Below are 16,430 nucleotides of genomic sequence, written 5' to 3' on the forward strand. Positions count from 1 at the left end.
TCTCATTAATCTATTCCCCCCCCACCTCCCCTCTAGCAACCCCCAGTTTGTTCTCTATATTTAAGAGTCTGTTTGGGGGCACCTGGTGGCTCAGTCAGTTAAGCTTCTGACTTTGGCTCAGATCCTGCTCTCAGAGTCCTGGGATTGAGCCCTGCATCAGGCTCCCTGCTCAGTGAGAAGTCTGCTTGACCCTCTGCCTCTCCTTCTTCCTCTCCCCCTGCTCATGCTCTCTCTCTCTCTCTCAAAAAAAAATTTTTTTTTAAAAAAAGAGTCTGTTTTTGTGTTTATCTTTTTCCTTTGCTTATTTTATTTCTTAAATTCCACATGTGAGTGAAATCAAAAACAAGAAATAACAAGTGTTGGTGAGGATGTGGCAAAAAAGGAACCCTCTAGCTTTGTCGGTGGGAATGCAAACTGGCACAGCCACTGTGGAAAACAGTATGGAGATTCCTCAAAACATTAAAAATAGAATTATTGTATGATTCAGTAATTCCACTACTGGGTATTTACCCCCCCAAAATAAAAACACTAATTTGAAAGGATATATGCAACCCACGTTTATTGCAACATTATTTATAATAGCCATTATATGGAAGCAACCCAAGTGTCCACCCATAGATGAATGGATAAAGAAGACATGAGGTGTGTATACACACACACACACACACACACACACACACACACACTGGAATATTGCTCAGCCATAAAAAGAATTAAATCTTGCCATTTGCAACATCATGAATGGATCTAGAGGGTATAATGCTAAGTGAAATATGTCAGAGAAAGACAAATAGTATTTTAATACACTTAAGTGGTGAGTGTTTTATAATGTATGTAATTGTTGAATCACTAGGTTGTATACCTCAAACTAATTTAATATTACATGTCAAATATACTTCAATTAAAAATAAGAAAATAGTTTTAAAAACCAAAACCAATTCACAATGTTTTTACTTTCCTACTAACGTCCAGTCTAGATTAGAGAATATTCACTTGAAAATTGCAGCTTAAAATTTGATATCATCATTTATTGTCCGAACCACATAACAACATTAAGAGAAATCAAGATATTACTGTGGGAGCTGCTTACCAGATGTGAAGGGACGTTCGATATAACAAAGTGCAGGCACGTGGTGTGACTATAAACTTGCAGTGATCAGAGAAAGCATCCTTGGACAGGTGGTGTTTACACTGAGCCCCGAGTGTGAGGAGTTGGCCCAGCAAAGGGAGTGGGGGAGGGAGAGCATTCCAGGTAGAGGGAACAAAAGTCACAAGAGTTCTGAGGGAGAGAGCGGACAACATCACGTGAAGCAGAAGAGTGAAGGACAAAAATGAGCTGGAGCTGGGCCACAGATCGCAGCGGGGCAGCAGAATGAGGTAACGTCCTCAGATTTTCATGTTAAAAAGTCTACATTGGACTTCTGGTGACAGGCTGGTTAACAAGACTCCCCAGTTTGTAACCTATTAAAATAATCCAAAGAACAACCATAGCGAAGAAAGCTGCAACTCCAACAGCTAGAGTTAGAGCTACAACTGCCAACCCATAGGACGAAGAGAATGTCTGCCAAATGCGTGAATTTGGGTTGGAGTTGGAGAAGGATGCTGAGAGATGACATATAACCCCCCAGCCCTCAGCATGGTCCAGATTTTGCTGAAAGTGCGTGAGATGGACATCAGTTGTGAGTCAGGGATTTACTGTGAGCCAGACCTACCTCCTGTCTGCGTGATCTGCTCGGCTGATATGGGCAAACAATAAAAATGAAGGAAAAAAAAATCTCTCTGAACATCTTCAGAAACCATGTGTCTGGACCAAAGCTGTCAGCTGCTCCAGACCATTGCTCTGCCCTAACCACACACAGCATTCCTGAGCAAGTAGCTGACTCGAGTAGAATGGCCCCCTTCTTACAGGTGAGGCAAATGCCAAAGTCCCACTCTGGGTCCTACGTATAGCTACCACCCAAAGGGAAAGAATGAGATGGGTTACGAAGTGGAAACCAGATGAGAAATTCACATCTGGAATGATTCTGAGCTCACAGAGAAAATACTCCCGAGTATAGAAAACAAGTCCACATAAATACTTTTTCAACCCTCACAGAAGAGGAACATGGCTCCTTTGAAAAGGAAGCACAACAGGGAGATAAAGAAGAGGAAGAGATTCTAAGATAGCCAGAGGAGAAAAAGCGAGCTGTTGATGTTTAGGAAAGAAACGGAACACAATAATAACACCACTGTCGAAAGAGGAGTCACCTTAGAAGCTGCAGTAACCAGACTCCGGAGCATTAAGGAAAATGGAAAGAAGATGTTTATAAATCGTTAGGATGACAAGGGTTGGACATAGCAGATAAAGGCCAACTAACATAAGCACATCAGTGTTTCTGGAAAGGAGAACAGATACATGAGACATAAATGCATTGTAAGATATCATGGGAAAAACTTTCCTGTAATAAACCCAGAGCTGAACCTGCAGGTCAACAGAGCACTCCTTCCAGAAAGAAAAAAAAAAAAAAAAAAAAAAGACTGGGAACAACAACAACAAAAACCTTGAGGCATATCTTGAGTTACTGAACTGCAAGGATAGTGTTGTAGCTGTAATCTTTATTCTATGTAATGTATTCCATGTAAAAAAATATATATCAAGCTGGCCTCTGATTTCTCCATTGCAACGTTCAATGTCAGAAGACTGAAGCTCTGTGCGCAGAGTTATGGGAAAAGTTTTATGCAAATATTTTATATCCATCAAATTATCATTTACTTATGCATAATTTATGTGCAAAGCCAGATATCCTTAAAAAATGGATTCAGGGAATTTAGCAGCTCCAAGTTCTTCTTGGGAAAAATATCTATTTATAGACAAAATCCAGCCGATAATCCTGGGACATAGACCACAGTCAATGGTACTGACTTTTTCTCCATGTGTCCCTGTGTTCATTTATTTAACAATAATAATGGAAATAGTAGTAGTAGTGGTGGTGTAAGAGCAACTACTGTTTATCTGATGCTTTGTAAATGCTGGGCACTTTAATCATTATCTCACTTAATCCTTTCTGTGCCCCATAGACTAGTATTACTATCAGCCCCTTTTACAGGTAGAGAAACACCTATAACTCAGGAGAAACGGAGTTTTAGAGCAAGTAAGCAAGAGACCCACGTGTGGGCTCTTCATTTTCTGACTCTTCCATTTATGTCTCTTTTATCACTTCGATGTCTTTTTCGTGTCTTTTTCCTCTGCCTCATGAGAGACTGCCTCCAGTGTATCCTCTATCTTACGGATCTGATTTTCTGCAGTGAGTTCTGTCACTGACTTCCTTTGACTGTAGCATTGTCTTTACATATATCCCTTAACGGACTGCCTCATTACATAGGAACATATTGTCTTATCGTCTCGTCTTTTATCTCTTGCTTCTTAGAATCTTTGCTCTTATTTCCTCCAGGGTGTAAAGCAGACTCTCTGAAATTTACTTCTATGGCCTGAATGAAATATATATTTTAAGAACGCCTTTGTCCATCTCTCAGTGCTATATTTATCATGTATGTTGTAGAAAGGTTTTTAAGAGCCCCTCTGTAGTGTGTGTGTGTGTGTGTGTGTGTCTGAATATTTGATCCCGTATTTGTCCAAAATTAAGGTGGGTGAATTCTTCTTAGGTCTTACTTGAATAGACTTAGAATCTTTAAGTCTTCAGCTGGAGGGCTGGTTGACTATGTCATCCTAGTTCAGGGACACAGAGGTCCATCAGAAGAGGTCTTGTACCAGGGGAACTTTATGTCAAGGAAACTTCTGCACCCAAATCATTGTTAGGCTTACCCTCCATTCTGCATCTGACAGCCTTCCTGTACTTCCGTCTTGCCCATCAGGGAAAGCCCGGCCATATCACAGAAGAGTAAAGCCACTTCAGAGAGATTCCTGCTCAGAGAGAAACTCTGCTCTCTTGGCCTTCCTGTTGAATGTGGCAAGTTTCCCCTGGGCTGCTGGGACAGCTGATTCTCAAAGATTTTTCCATGACAGCAAATGCATTTTCAAGTGAAGCGTTCCCTGCTTCCTCACGGCCCAGTTTGGCCTCCAGCCTATACCCCACGGGAATTGGGGGTTGCCCCTTGTCTTGGATATTTCCTTCAACTGGATGCCCAATCGTTCCATTTGAAGATCAGAAACTCCTCAAAATTTGTGATGTCTGTTTAGATCATTCTTTAGTATCACAAGTGATGTTATCTGTTCCTCATTTAAAATTTCCATTAGATAATTTTAGTTGGTTTATTACAGGAGACTAATGTCTATAGACATAGCATATCTTTGCATCCCAACCCCTCCCAACATTTTAGCTTTTGGCCTCTGCTCCTGGTCCCTCAGTCGGGACAACCTCATCAGATGTTCGTCTCTGGCTTACTGGAGTCAAATCTACACAGCCCCAGCCCAGTGTGCCACACTTGAGGCCAGAGTCCTCTACAAGCCACAGTTCACTGGCACCTCCTAACCGGGTATTTCTGTACTTGCTTCCATTCAGGGTTGGAAAGTTTGGACAGATCTCAGTTATTTATTGGGATCTTAATTTATCTTACATTTTGAATAAGGTCTTTTTTTGATATACATCTTCATGCTTTGTCGTATTTACCTCAATAATTGCCCCTTCATGTTTTTTCCTTCTTCCTTTTCTTTTAAATGAAAATGTTCAGATCAGTTTTAAGATGCTTTGTGACCTAAAGGGGACCAGGGTCCAGAGGGAATCAAAGTTAATTTAGAAGCTGAAGGCCCATGTCTATATTTCCTTGGCAGAATTGAAAGTGACTAAAAGATTCTGTCAGTGGGATACAACCCAGCTGTTTCGTGAAGCCCCAGGCAGGGCTAATGATGGGAGAGGACGCCGAGAAATAGCAGGCCTTGTCAATCATGGCTGCGACTTATCCAGGCCACAGTCAATTGAACAACCTGTTCTACTTACGCCTTCTTGTGCTGGGGTCGAGACATGCCATGGATAAGGAGCGAATTTGCTCGGTAAATAATCAGGGTGAAACAACCTCCACCAGAGGAAGAGCGGATTCCCAAGAAGGGGAAAAAATAGGCTCATATTTTATGTAAAGGTGAAACTGAAATTTGTTGGGCCCTCTATAACTGCTTCTCTGATAGAATTGCTCTAGAGTTACTCTTGGATTCCAAGAAAATGCGATCTGACCATGCTGGTAGCTTTAGGGCTCTGAACCAATGGTCAAGGCAGGAACATGATGAGTGATCAAGCACCCCATAGCTCCCTTCTTCTCTCCCAGGGCTTTGTCTGGGCTCCCAACATAAGTATGTCTAATAGGGGCAAAGTGTCTTATGAGCATGAAGGCGCGACTCTGCTCAGTTAGCAGAGAGAGGCAGCTATTTGGAGTATAAGGAGGACAGCGATGGGGGCAGCTGATCTGAGATGGGGCAGCTGACATGACATCAGCGTTGGCAGGGGAGGTGCTGACAGCAGTGGTTGGGCTATGAAAGTGCGTTGACAGAAGTTGAATCAGCAGACATGAGAGCAGCAAGCAGTAGCCAGCAGGAATTATCCCAGATACACGGCTTCTCCCATGAACTTGCAACGTGCACAACAGCTAGCGAGCGCTCAAGCAAAAAAGCATTGGTGCTGTCCACCCCCGATGGAAGAAACCGCAGTTGACTCTCTTGCTTTGCTACTTGCAAGCAGCGTCTCAAGAACCCAGCCATCCGTAAGTAGTAGAATTTCTGCACTGAAGCCAAACACCAAGTAACTACAGGCTTTTTGTTGCGTTCATGTAGCAACCACCGGATTTCTTCGAATGGAAGATCCTATCAGTTGTATGACACAAAATTATTTCTCTTACACTAGGAAATAAAAATGCTGCCAAAAAAACCATGATGTACTAGTGATGGAAAGTTATATCCTGATTTCAGAGATGTTAGTGGGGGGGGCATGCATCTTCGAACTGGTAAAATACAATGCTAGGCCTCGAACCAGGGCTGCAGACAAGACAGACAGCACATCTGGCCTCAGTGAATTCATAGTCTGGTGGGGGAATGGATGCTGAAAAAGGCCATAGCGAGTGTGACGCAGGGCCTGGAGGACAGAAGTCTTCTCCAAGAAAGCGACTCAGCCCCTGAGACGCGACGGGGGATGCCCTAGGTGAGGGCAAAGGTGGCGCTTTCGAGGAAGAGGGATTAGCATGTGGGGAGGCTCTGAGATGGGAAAGGTCCCCTGTGAGCAAGGGTGAGTAACTGAAAAGAGAGTTGGGCCAGGCCAAGTCACGTGCGGCCACTAGCCCACATTAGGGAATTAGGTTTATCTGAGAGCAGTGGGAGGCCACAGAGAGGGTGAAACAAGATCACGTTGTGTTTTTGGAAAAATCACTTTACTTGTGGTGTTGATGTGAGAGAAGCATAAGAACAGGTGCAGGGAGATCAGCTAGGAGATTTTTGCAGCAATTTAGATAAGAACAGATAATGATTTATAATAGGGTGCTGGCAATGGGAATGGAAAGAAATGAGGACTCAAGCATATTTCAATGGGGCCCATGACTTCTCTGTTTGGTTTGTTTGATTTCTTTTTCAGGAGGGTTGGGGTTTCCGTTGGCGTTCAAAGAAACAAGAATATTGACTACAGAAAATTCCAGATGCAGACTGGAACCAGCTTCTGATGTTCCAGTGTTCATTTGTGCCTGGCTTGGAAAACAAAAGCTCCATACATTTGGATTTTTCCTAAACCAAGACATACTACCCTATTGGGGCAAAATGCTTCTACCATTTCAATAACAAATTGTCCTTCTCAGATTTGTCTCTAGATATTATTGCCGTGAACTTAGATAACTTCATGCTTATGAGCATGAATTGGGAAATTATATAGATTGAATTACGTTTAAAAAAGTTTTTAGAGCATCCTAACAAGAAGCAGTTACTTAAGGAAGCTTTTAGCTAGGAGGTATTTCTAATTTATAAGGGAGTATTAGGTACACGTCTATAAAATAAGAGACAATTGTGGTATCCTCAAAAAACGGATTGCCCTAGAAATAAAAAGGCCTGAGTCCCAACTTTCTTTTTTTTTTTTTTAAGATTTTATTTATTTATTTGACAGAGATAGAGACAGCCAGCGAGAGAGGGAACACAAGCTGGGGGAGTGGGAGAGGAAGAAGCAAGCTCATAGCTGAAGAGCCTGATGTGGGGCTCAATCCCATACGCCGGGATCACACCCTGAGCCGAAGGCAGGCGCTTAACCTCTGTGCCACCCAGGCGCCCCGAGTCCCAACTTTCTTAACTTACTACCTGTGTGACAGTGGGCAAGCCATCCAAATACATTTAATCTGTGAAATGAAAGAGGATCTCTCTACCTACTTTTCAGGGTTATATGAACATCAGATGAAATTCATAGCAAATATATACTGAGTTCCTATTACGTACTAGAGACTATGCCAGGCAGAAGGGATGCAGGGGTGCTCAAGCACCCAGAGTCTCTGTCCTCAATAAGATTCTCACTGCAGGAAGGAAGTTGCATCCTATAAATTGCTGAAGACATGTAAGTTAGTACTATCATCAAGTGTTAGTGGTAGTAGAATTTCTTAGCTGAGAGTGTTGGGTCTTGAATGTTGTTAAGAAATAATTTTCAAAAAGGTAAAATTATCACTCTCTTTCAAATAAAATGAACGCAAGTCAAAGATTTTATTCAACTCATTAATTAATGGAGGAACCACTAGGATGTTAAAATCATTCCAAAGACCATTTGAAAAGCTAAGTATTTATAGCAATGTTAGGGTAAGATTGCTGAGTTAGGTATAAAACCTGTCAGTATTCCATCATGACCATAAATCATAACCCATTGAAGTTATCTCTTCCACCAGACAAAAATCATTTGCATCCCTTTCGAAGCTGGTCTGAAAAAAATCCACAGACAAGACCCTGTGGAAGGAGTCTTTGGCAATAGACTGGAGACTGTCAGGAGGGAACAAAGTGCACCTCCATGAGCAGTGGGGCACTGGGTGGATGAAGGTGTTCAAGGGACCACATAGGCCCATGTTAGGGAGGGAGGGAAGAGGAGTTAGCCTGGGGTCATCTTGGATTCTCCTGGGGTAGATTGCCTGGAAGGATAATAGGAAGGGCCTCCAGATACTCAGGAGCCGAAATGGGCTTCATTCCCATCATCCACAGTCAGAGGTCCCAGGATGGTTATCACTGAGTCTTTCATGAAAGCGTCACTGAGGAGACAGAATCAGCAATGGGACTCCACCTTGCCCAAAGAGCACCACAGCTGGATTGCACCAAACCAGTTAGCGAACACCTTTCTTCCCCCTTACTTCTCCTCTCACCACCCCTCTCTCCACGTTCCTCCACCTTATTTCCAACCCCTTAGAAGCCAGACACAGCCCAGTGAGGGGATAACAAGGAGAAGAGCAAAGTGGGGGAAGAATAGGAAGGAAGCTGACCCACCATCAGTCTCCAAGCCCAAGGCAGGTCAGGACTGGGGGGAGTGGAGAGCTTTAACTCTGAATGAATTTATGTCTTGACAATTATGTTTTGACTGGTTGTTTTAGTTACTAAAAGGGAGTACATCTTTGTGATTGAAAATGTCAGAATTTTTGTTACCTGAGGATGCCTAGAAAGGTTCAGAGACTTGACATGGGCCCTCGCACTGGCCAACTCCTTGGCCCTGAGTGGTTGGGATGGGGTGGAGGGAGGCTGGGTGTGCTTCAGACGCCACCTTCCCTCCCATGGGTGCTGAGCTTTCGGTGTGGGCCAGGAAGGAGGGAGAAGGAAAGGGGAGATGTCTCTTTATTTAACTGCACACAGTCATGGCTTTCTGGGTTGGCTAACTGCTATTCTATCTCATTTTCTATGATTTTGATGAGGACAGTGATAGCTCCAACATGTCAGTTGACAAGGGACTCATGCTCAAGCTGTAATCAAAAGATCTGATAGAAAATTCCAACTCAACCCCAGCTGGTGGCTCTCCTAGCATGTTCCTCAGATGTAGATGCCTCCCTGCCCTACCTTTTAGCACGCACCATACATTTGTCATCTACTGGGAGAAATAGGGCTACTGAGAAATAAGGCTGGGATACAACCAAAAAGAGAAGTGATGGAGAGAATTCATACTCTGGATAGTTCTTTTCAATGAAGGTCAGATGACTATCTCACATGCCCTCCCTTTGCAGGTAGCAGCTGCTTATTTTAAGAGGGGGACCATTTTTATGTTTGCATGTAAGCAACTCAAACAATAATGATTTCTTGGATTAGTTTAAATGTGCCTATTCCTCCTCTGTGACTAATTAAGCTGAATTCTGTGCATACAGGAAGCTGTTTGGCATTTGCCAGTATCTGTGCAGACCTGCTGTGTTTGATTACCCACCATTAGCTCATAGCGGTTGGACAGACCAGCCGACTTTCAGGATTGTCTCAATTATCAAGATACCTTGTCACCTTTCTGGCCAACTTTTAACATCGTCACATAATCCCTATAGAGAGTGTGTGTTTTAAACTTGGCCTCATCTGGAGGATTAGTGAAAACATCGGGCGCTTCCTCCTTAGGTGGCTAATGAAGACCCCAGCAATGAAAAAGTACAAATTACTTTAAAATAGTTCCTATTTTTGTCAGTGCTAAAAATACTCTTTCATTTATATTTTCTTCCAGATTTACTATGTCTCTCTCCGAAGTGAAGGCTTGAAAAAGAAAGGTTCTGAATACCAACCCTATTAGACTAACAATACATTTCAGAAGATGGGTTAAAAATGCATCTATGAATTATAAATAATGTCTAATATGGCTGTATAATATAGTGCATACGGCAAAGACGCTGCTCTTTTCTCAGGGGGTAATTTTTTTCCACTCGTGGATTTATATTAAAGTCCTCAGTCCTGGCGGTGAGATCGATGGTCAGAGCTTTAATTGGGGCTCTCTGGTGATTATCTAGATTGGCAGCTGCTGTCAATCAGCTTCTAAAAGAAATTTCTGAGCCAATGATTAGGCTGCTCCTGGAGATGTTAGGTCCCTAGAGGCAACGTTAAGGCTCCCGATCACAGGGGAACCCTTAAGGACAGCAGAGCTATAATTTTCCAAGTTGCTGGCCTACCTGACAATACACGTCTCAGCTTTCTGGCTGAGTCAACTCAGAAGGGTGATATCATGGCGTTCACTTGATGTTATAAGGAAAACAGTACGACCAGTCCCCTGACAGCTTCCAGTAAAGTAACACAATAATACCCTATGTATGTTTATAGAGCACTTCACAGTTTTAGACGGCATTATACAATTGATAAAATAATAATACATTGCTGTTCTTCTCTGGGAGAAAATCACAAAGCTCACAAAATTTCTCCCTTCTGGTACATGTAATATTCTTTGAGAAGTATTATTTTCATATGAGTTAAAAATCCAAACCATTTTTTGATTAATTTAATGTTTTATAATGGCTTAATCTCATTAATTCAGATCCCACTATTTTAAATTTTATGATAATTCAAGTAGGATTGGGCTAAATTTGCGTTTTCCCCATCCTTGGATTATGATGAATAATGGTAAGAAACATTCTATTGGTTAAAAAATGAGCTGCCAGTTTCTCATAGAGTTAAATGTACATGTACTTCCCATACTACACTTCACTGAGGTATTGCCAAGAAAATGGAAATATGGGTGCCCCACCCCAGGACTTGCATATAAATATTCACAGCAGCTTTATTTGTGGTAACTAAAACCCGCAAACAACCCAAACGTTCATCCGTAGGGGAATGGATAAACGAATGTGGTATACCCAAACAATGACATATTTATCCAGCAATAAGATGTAATGCTACATGGGAATGAATCTGAGAAACAGAACGCTGAATGAAAGAAGGCTATCCACAAAAGGTTGTATGCTTTTTGGTTCCGTTTATTCTAAAACATGCACAATTAACTTACAGTGACAGAAAGCCAATCAGCGGTGGTCTGGGGATGGGGCTGTAGATAGCAAGTGGGCAAGGGCACAAGGGAATTTTTTGAGGTGAGAGAAATGTTCTATATATTGATCGTGATGGTAGTTTTATGGGTATATGTGTTTGTCAAAATTCAATGAAACATACACTTAAAATGTGGGCACTTTATTGTGTGTAAATTATATCTTCATTAATTAGATTTTTTAAAAAGTGACATGCCATGACATGTATCTTTATTAATAACAGAAGTCCTGTCTTACCCTTTGTGTCTGTTTGTGCATCCCCTTTCCAATGTTTTTTTAGCAATATTATTTCCAACATGCAAATGATATAAGGAGTTCCACCTTGAGTTCAACAGATATTTTATAAGACAAGAAAAAGAAGATTCAACCCTTCCATTTCATATCTAACAAGGCCCCAGATTCTACCTATTCTGACTCCTAAACATTTCTTGCATCGTTACACTGACGCCTGGCTTCACCTCCAAAGTTTTTATTTAGCTTTTCCTTATGTCCTGATGGGTCTATTTCCCACTACGATTTGATTTGAACAAAAGGATTCTCCACATCGTCTTCTAGGTGCCAGCAAACAAAATGGTACCCACAGGCCTTATGGTTGAGAGAAGGGCAGGAAACTTGTAGGGGAAGAAGCAAGACAAGGGGTAGAAATGGATCGGGCACTGGGGGGGTGTTTGACGAAGGTCTCTCATACTCGCTTCTGGGGTTCGTAGGATTGAGATGTGATCCTGAGTGAACTGGACTGTTTTCCATGCGGGTGGTATTTTCTATGTACATTTTCTTCAGCATGTTAGTGAAGCTGCCTTTGGAAAGTATTAGCCCACTTCAGTTATATATAGAAGAGAAATAGGAAAAGGGTTGGTGTTCCCCGGGGGCTGGTAGAGAAGGGCCAGGGGTGCTGGTGGCGACAGGAATCAAAGGCAGAAAACCCCAAGAAAGACAGGCCACTTGGAAGGGCAGAGCCAAAGCCCAAAGCTCCTAGCATCCACCCGCCCTTCACAGTTTTCTCCCAAGTCACTGCTTTTCTGCCTGCCCCTAAGAGCAGTCCGTCCAGTATGTATTAAAGGAGTGATTTCCTTTCTGTCTGTATCCTCACATCCTTCTCTGATTGTCAGGGAGGGTGGTGATGGGGAAGGGTCACCCAGGAGAAAAAAGGGAATGGTTTGAGGCCAGCTTAGTCCATTGTCAAAGGCCTCTAAGAGCATTTCCCATCTTCTGAAAGTGCCTTTTAGCAAGACTTGGGATAGGATAGCCTCCAGTGAGAGGTTTCCCATCGATCGCACACTTGTCAGCAGCACAGGCCCAGCTCAGAGATTTCCACCTTCAACTTTCAAAAGAAACCACTTGCTGAAGGTTCTGAAGCTGGGGCGCCAGAGGAGCCGCTGGAAATCAAACAAGTGAGCAGAAACCGAATGTGACTTTTGGCCCCAGGGGTGAGAGAGATGGAGATGAAAGCTGACAGCCTACTCGACATGAGCCTCTGTGGAGGGGACAAGGGTAACTCACAAATCAGAGCGGCACTTCCTCTCCACCGCCCTCCCGCCAGTAAGGCCCGAGCAGCCCCACCCACGCCCCGCAACGCACCCGCTCCCCGGCCCGCCGACTGGGGTATCGCCAGGAGGGCCCTGCCACCCCCCACTCAGCACGCGTGATTGGGGGTGCAGCTTTCACCTCAAAGACAAACACGGAGTTAGCCCAGCAGGTACTTCTCCATCACCAAAAAAAGCAGCACACATTTTATCCCAGAGATAACATGGCCATGAGCGTTTTTGGAATACCTTCTAGTCCTGGCTCTGCTACTGGTCAATGAGTGAACTTGAACTCAAGTACGTCACTTCGTTTTTAGGGGCCAGGGTCTCCCTGGCTATCAAGCAAAAAGAGCGCCTTGTCTTTGGAAGTGGTAGGACATGTAAGCAGCCTGATGTTGGAGGCTGGTGATGATGTGTGTGGAGTCGAGGTGAAGGAATGATTAATTCCCTAGAGGGGAGGCAACATTTGGAGGGGGTGCTGAGAAACCCGTCAGAGTTTTCCAAGTCAGGCAAGAGAGAATGTTCCAGGCCCAGCAGCACATTCCTTAAGGGCTGGAAGCAGGAGAGGACGGGAGATGCGATGAGGCCTGTGTGTGGGAGAAGCCGCAGGTCTGAGCACATGAGAGAGGGAACGGGGCTTCCTGCATTCAGCACAGGCTGGCCTACTGGCTCCCAATTCGGGCAGCTGGGCAGGGGATGATTTAATCAAATAAAACACCCAAAGCAGGAGAGGCTGGAAAAAGTGATGAATCTAATTTCTGACATGTTGAAATGAAAGTATCCATAGTTCAACCAACTGACATGTCCAGCCAACAGCTGGATAAACATGTCCAAATCTCAGAGGGGTGGTTGAAGCCAGAGACGCAGATCTGGGTGTCATCGGCTTACGTGCGTCTAAATCATTTCAAAGTTCCTCTCTAAATCCAAAGCCATCGGATCTGCGATTGTAAATTTTGTAAAAGGAAAAGTTCAAAAATAAACCTCTCTTCTCTCCCTGGACCTCGATATGTTCTCCCTGCCTCCCATTTAGCAGTGTTTCTGGGCCACTGCAGGATATTCGCGGGATTCCTGCTACTAAATTTTGTTTGTTTGAGTTTCCGTCAGTGACTAGTTGCCATTTTTAGACAACATACGGTGGTCTCAGCCCAGATAATGAAAGCGTAACTGGACACCAGTGATGAATCCCAAACAGGCTTCAGCAATTCTCATCCCATATCAGTGGCTCCCCGTGTTACGTGAAATACAGTTCAGGCTCTTCAGGTCGGCGTTCAGGTCTCTGTCTCTGTCTCTCTGATCGTTAGCCACGTGGTGAGCAGCCTTACGGGGAGGCCCCTACGGTAGGAAACCGAGGCCACCGGCGCCAGCCACACAAAGGAGCATGGGTGCCGGTTCTCCAGCCCAGTCAAGCCTCCAGGTGACCGAGGCCCCTGCTGACATCTTATCTGCAGTCTCTTGAGAGACCCCCGAGCCAGAAGCCCCCAGCCAAGCCATTCCTGGGTTCCTGACCCTCAGAAACTGTGAGAAACATGTTTGTTGCTTTCAACCCCTAAGTTTTGGGGTAATTTGTTGAGGTAGGATCAGAAGAAGAACTGTGCTCTTCGGACAACACATGGAGAACGGCCGAGGGGGCTGAGACTGATTTCCACCGTTTGGAAGGAGAGGTCTGCAAAGAGCGGCAGGGCTGGGTCTCATGCTAACTCTTCTGCCTATGCACTGAGTGGCCTTGAAAGTGTCTAATCTCCTGTTTGGGCCTCAGTTTCCTCACTTGTAAATGGGGAGAGAACACCAGTTCCAGGCTTCATTCTAAAACTCTTCCATATGTGCAACGCCCGATAGTTTGTAAAATGTTTTTCTGTATTATGGTCAAGTCTTGGCGATGACAAAGACTAGTCCCCAAAACTTGGAAGCGAGGGAAATGAGAATGGTTTTGGGAGTTAAACATCAAAATCAGCACACGTGGATTAGGACAGAGACATACAAAACTGCCATGTTTAGGAATAAACCGACTGGCTATATATGAAGCAAAAATGCAATTACCTTCTTCTTATCAATCAGCGATGGGAGAGACCATGAATGCTCTTTTTTTTTTTTTTAATGCATTAAAAGCTCTTAGAGGACTTTCTGGAATATAGTAAGAACTCAAGAGGTGTTACTTACTATTTTTTAAATTTATACCCAAGGGAAATGTCGTAAACTAATAAGTGGGTTATTAAAAGAGATCAAGATTTGATATTCGTAAAGAAGGAGCACATTCCAGAGTTCATTAAGAATTCTCACTTGGTGTCCTAATAAGAAATGGGGCTTCTATGCACAAGGCTGGATGGCAGACACGAGCATTCGAAGGGCTGAGAAGCTCAGGCAGGTGGCTTGGTCACCAGCTGCCCTCAGTGCTTGCCATGAGTTGGGCGTGACTTTCAATCGCTGCTGTTCTTGAATTCATCAAAGCACTTTGTAAAATTCTCTATAGTTCTTAACCTTCTTGGTACTTTTTGAGGGGTAACTGCTGCCTTGTTATAATTTGAATATCATGTTGTTCCTCTCTGACGTTTATCACAATATTCTTTATCCCCCAGGAAATAGAAAGGGGCAGGGTGGGTGATTTCTTGGGACTTTGCTCTATTTAATGAGCTAGAGTGAAAAGCTTGAAAATCATTGACTTCATGGCCGTCTTGGGCTGGGCTCGATCACTCTGTGATCGAGTGTATGAACCTAGTTAGAGCAAAGATGTGCTGGTCGGCCGTGGGCTGGCAATGGAAGCCGGTGGGAGGAGGGGAATGGCAGGGACTCAGGCTGTCAGTGCCCCTCCACAGCTCTCCAGTGAGGAGAGTGCCTCGGTCAATAGTCCCGGTGGAAAGAGAATATCTAATATGAAGATGCGCACAGGACTAATAAGTGGGTTATTGGATGCAAGGCTGCATCCAATAGACTCAGAACATTCCTGTTCTCTTGACAAATTCATCCTTGATATTGAAGGGATAAGTCAGGCCCTGTCAGCACTGGGACATCAAATATTTGATTCTTCTTGCTAAGCCCTCCTCCCTGACACCGTACTCATCAAGTGAAATTCTAATTATGCTGTGACTTTCCATATAGGTCTGTAAGATGTTGGTCATATAGAGTATAAATATTTTGATCCGCATCTCCAGATACTGTGTTTATACCCTTGTGCAAAGTCAATACTGCCCCTCCCTTCGACATGATCTTTGCCTTCTAACTGGTCTCTCAGGTTCTACGCTTGCCCTTGTTGCACTGGTCTCAAAAACGATGATTTCTTTATGTACCTTTATTAAAACATTATCTCACGTTACCCTTTCGGTGAATGCAAATGGTTTTATTATCCCTATAAACAGATGAAGAAATTGAGAATCATAAATAGTGAGTGACTGTAACAATAAGCTGTAGGACTGGGACTGAAACCCAGAGTCGGTACATCGTTACTACTGGTTTTGGATACTTCATGATCACATAAGGGTGGTTTGTCCTAAAGAAGTAAGTACCAGGACAGACACATGCTGTGTCTCAATCCAGGCCTCCTAGAGCTCTGTGAGGTGGGTAGTGTGCAGATGGGAACGCCGAGGCCCAGAGAAGTTAGATAAATTGCCCAAAATCATGCCGCAAGCAACAGTCTGGGTTTAGAAAGTACTTTCTAGAAGAGTTGATTATTCTTTTCCTTTTTGCTTCATGTATTTTTTACTTTTAAGAACTATCCTAAACATCACATTTCAATTTACATCCATGTTGACAGTTTTTTAAAATTTCCTGTTGAACCTTTTAAAATTGAAATTCTGTTTTCCTTAAAATTCACGTGGACGTGTGCATGTGTGTGTTTTCCATTGTTGCCAGCTTACCACAAAGTGAGTGACTTGAACAACTTGAATTTATTATTTTAGAGTTCTGTAGATCAGAAGTCCAACACCAGTCTCACTGGGTTAAAATCAAGGTGTGGGCAAAGCTGTATTTCTTTCTGGAGACTTGAGCGGGAAATTTGTG

General features: G+C 43.5%; 1 long non-coding RNA gene across 1 annotated transcript in view; it reads left to right on the forward strand.

The window, feature by feature from the left end:
• Positions 1-16,154, forward strand: part of LOC123781083 (uncharacterized) — a 354,804-nt gene extending 338,650 nt beyond the window's left edge. The window contains exon 10 of the long non-coding RNA XR_015727381.1: positions 6,549-16,154. This is a non-coding gene — a long non-coding RNA (uncharacterized LOC123781083). The remainder of the gene's footprint in view (positions 1-6,548) is intronic.
• The last annotated feature ends 276 nt before the right edge of the window (positions 16,155-16,430 follow it).

This window comes from Ursus americanus, chromosome 18 (genome assembly GCF_024610735.1).
Source record: "Ursus americanus isolate L20-20 chromosome 18, mUrsAme1.1.p, whole genome shotgun sequence".
Lineage (NCBI taxonomy): Eukaryota > Metazoa > Chordata > Mammalia > Carnivora > Ursidae > Ursus > Ursus americanus.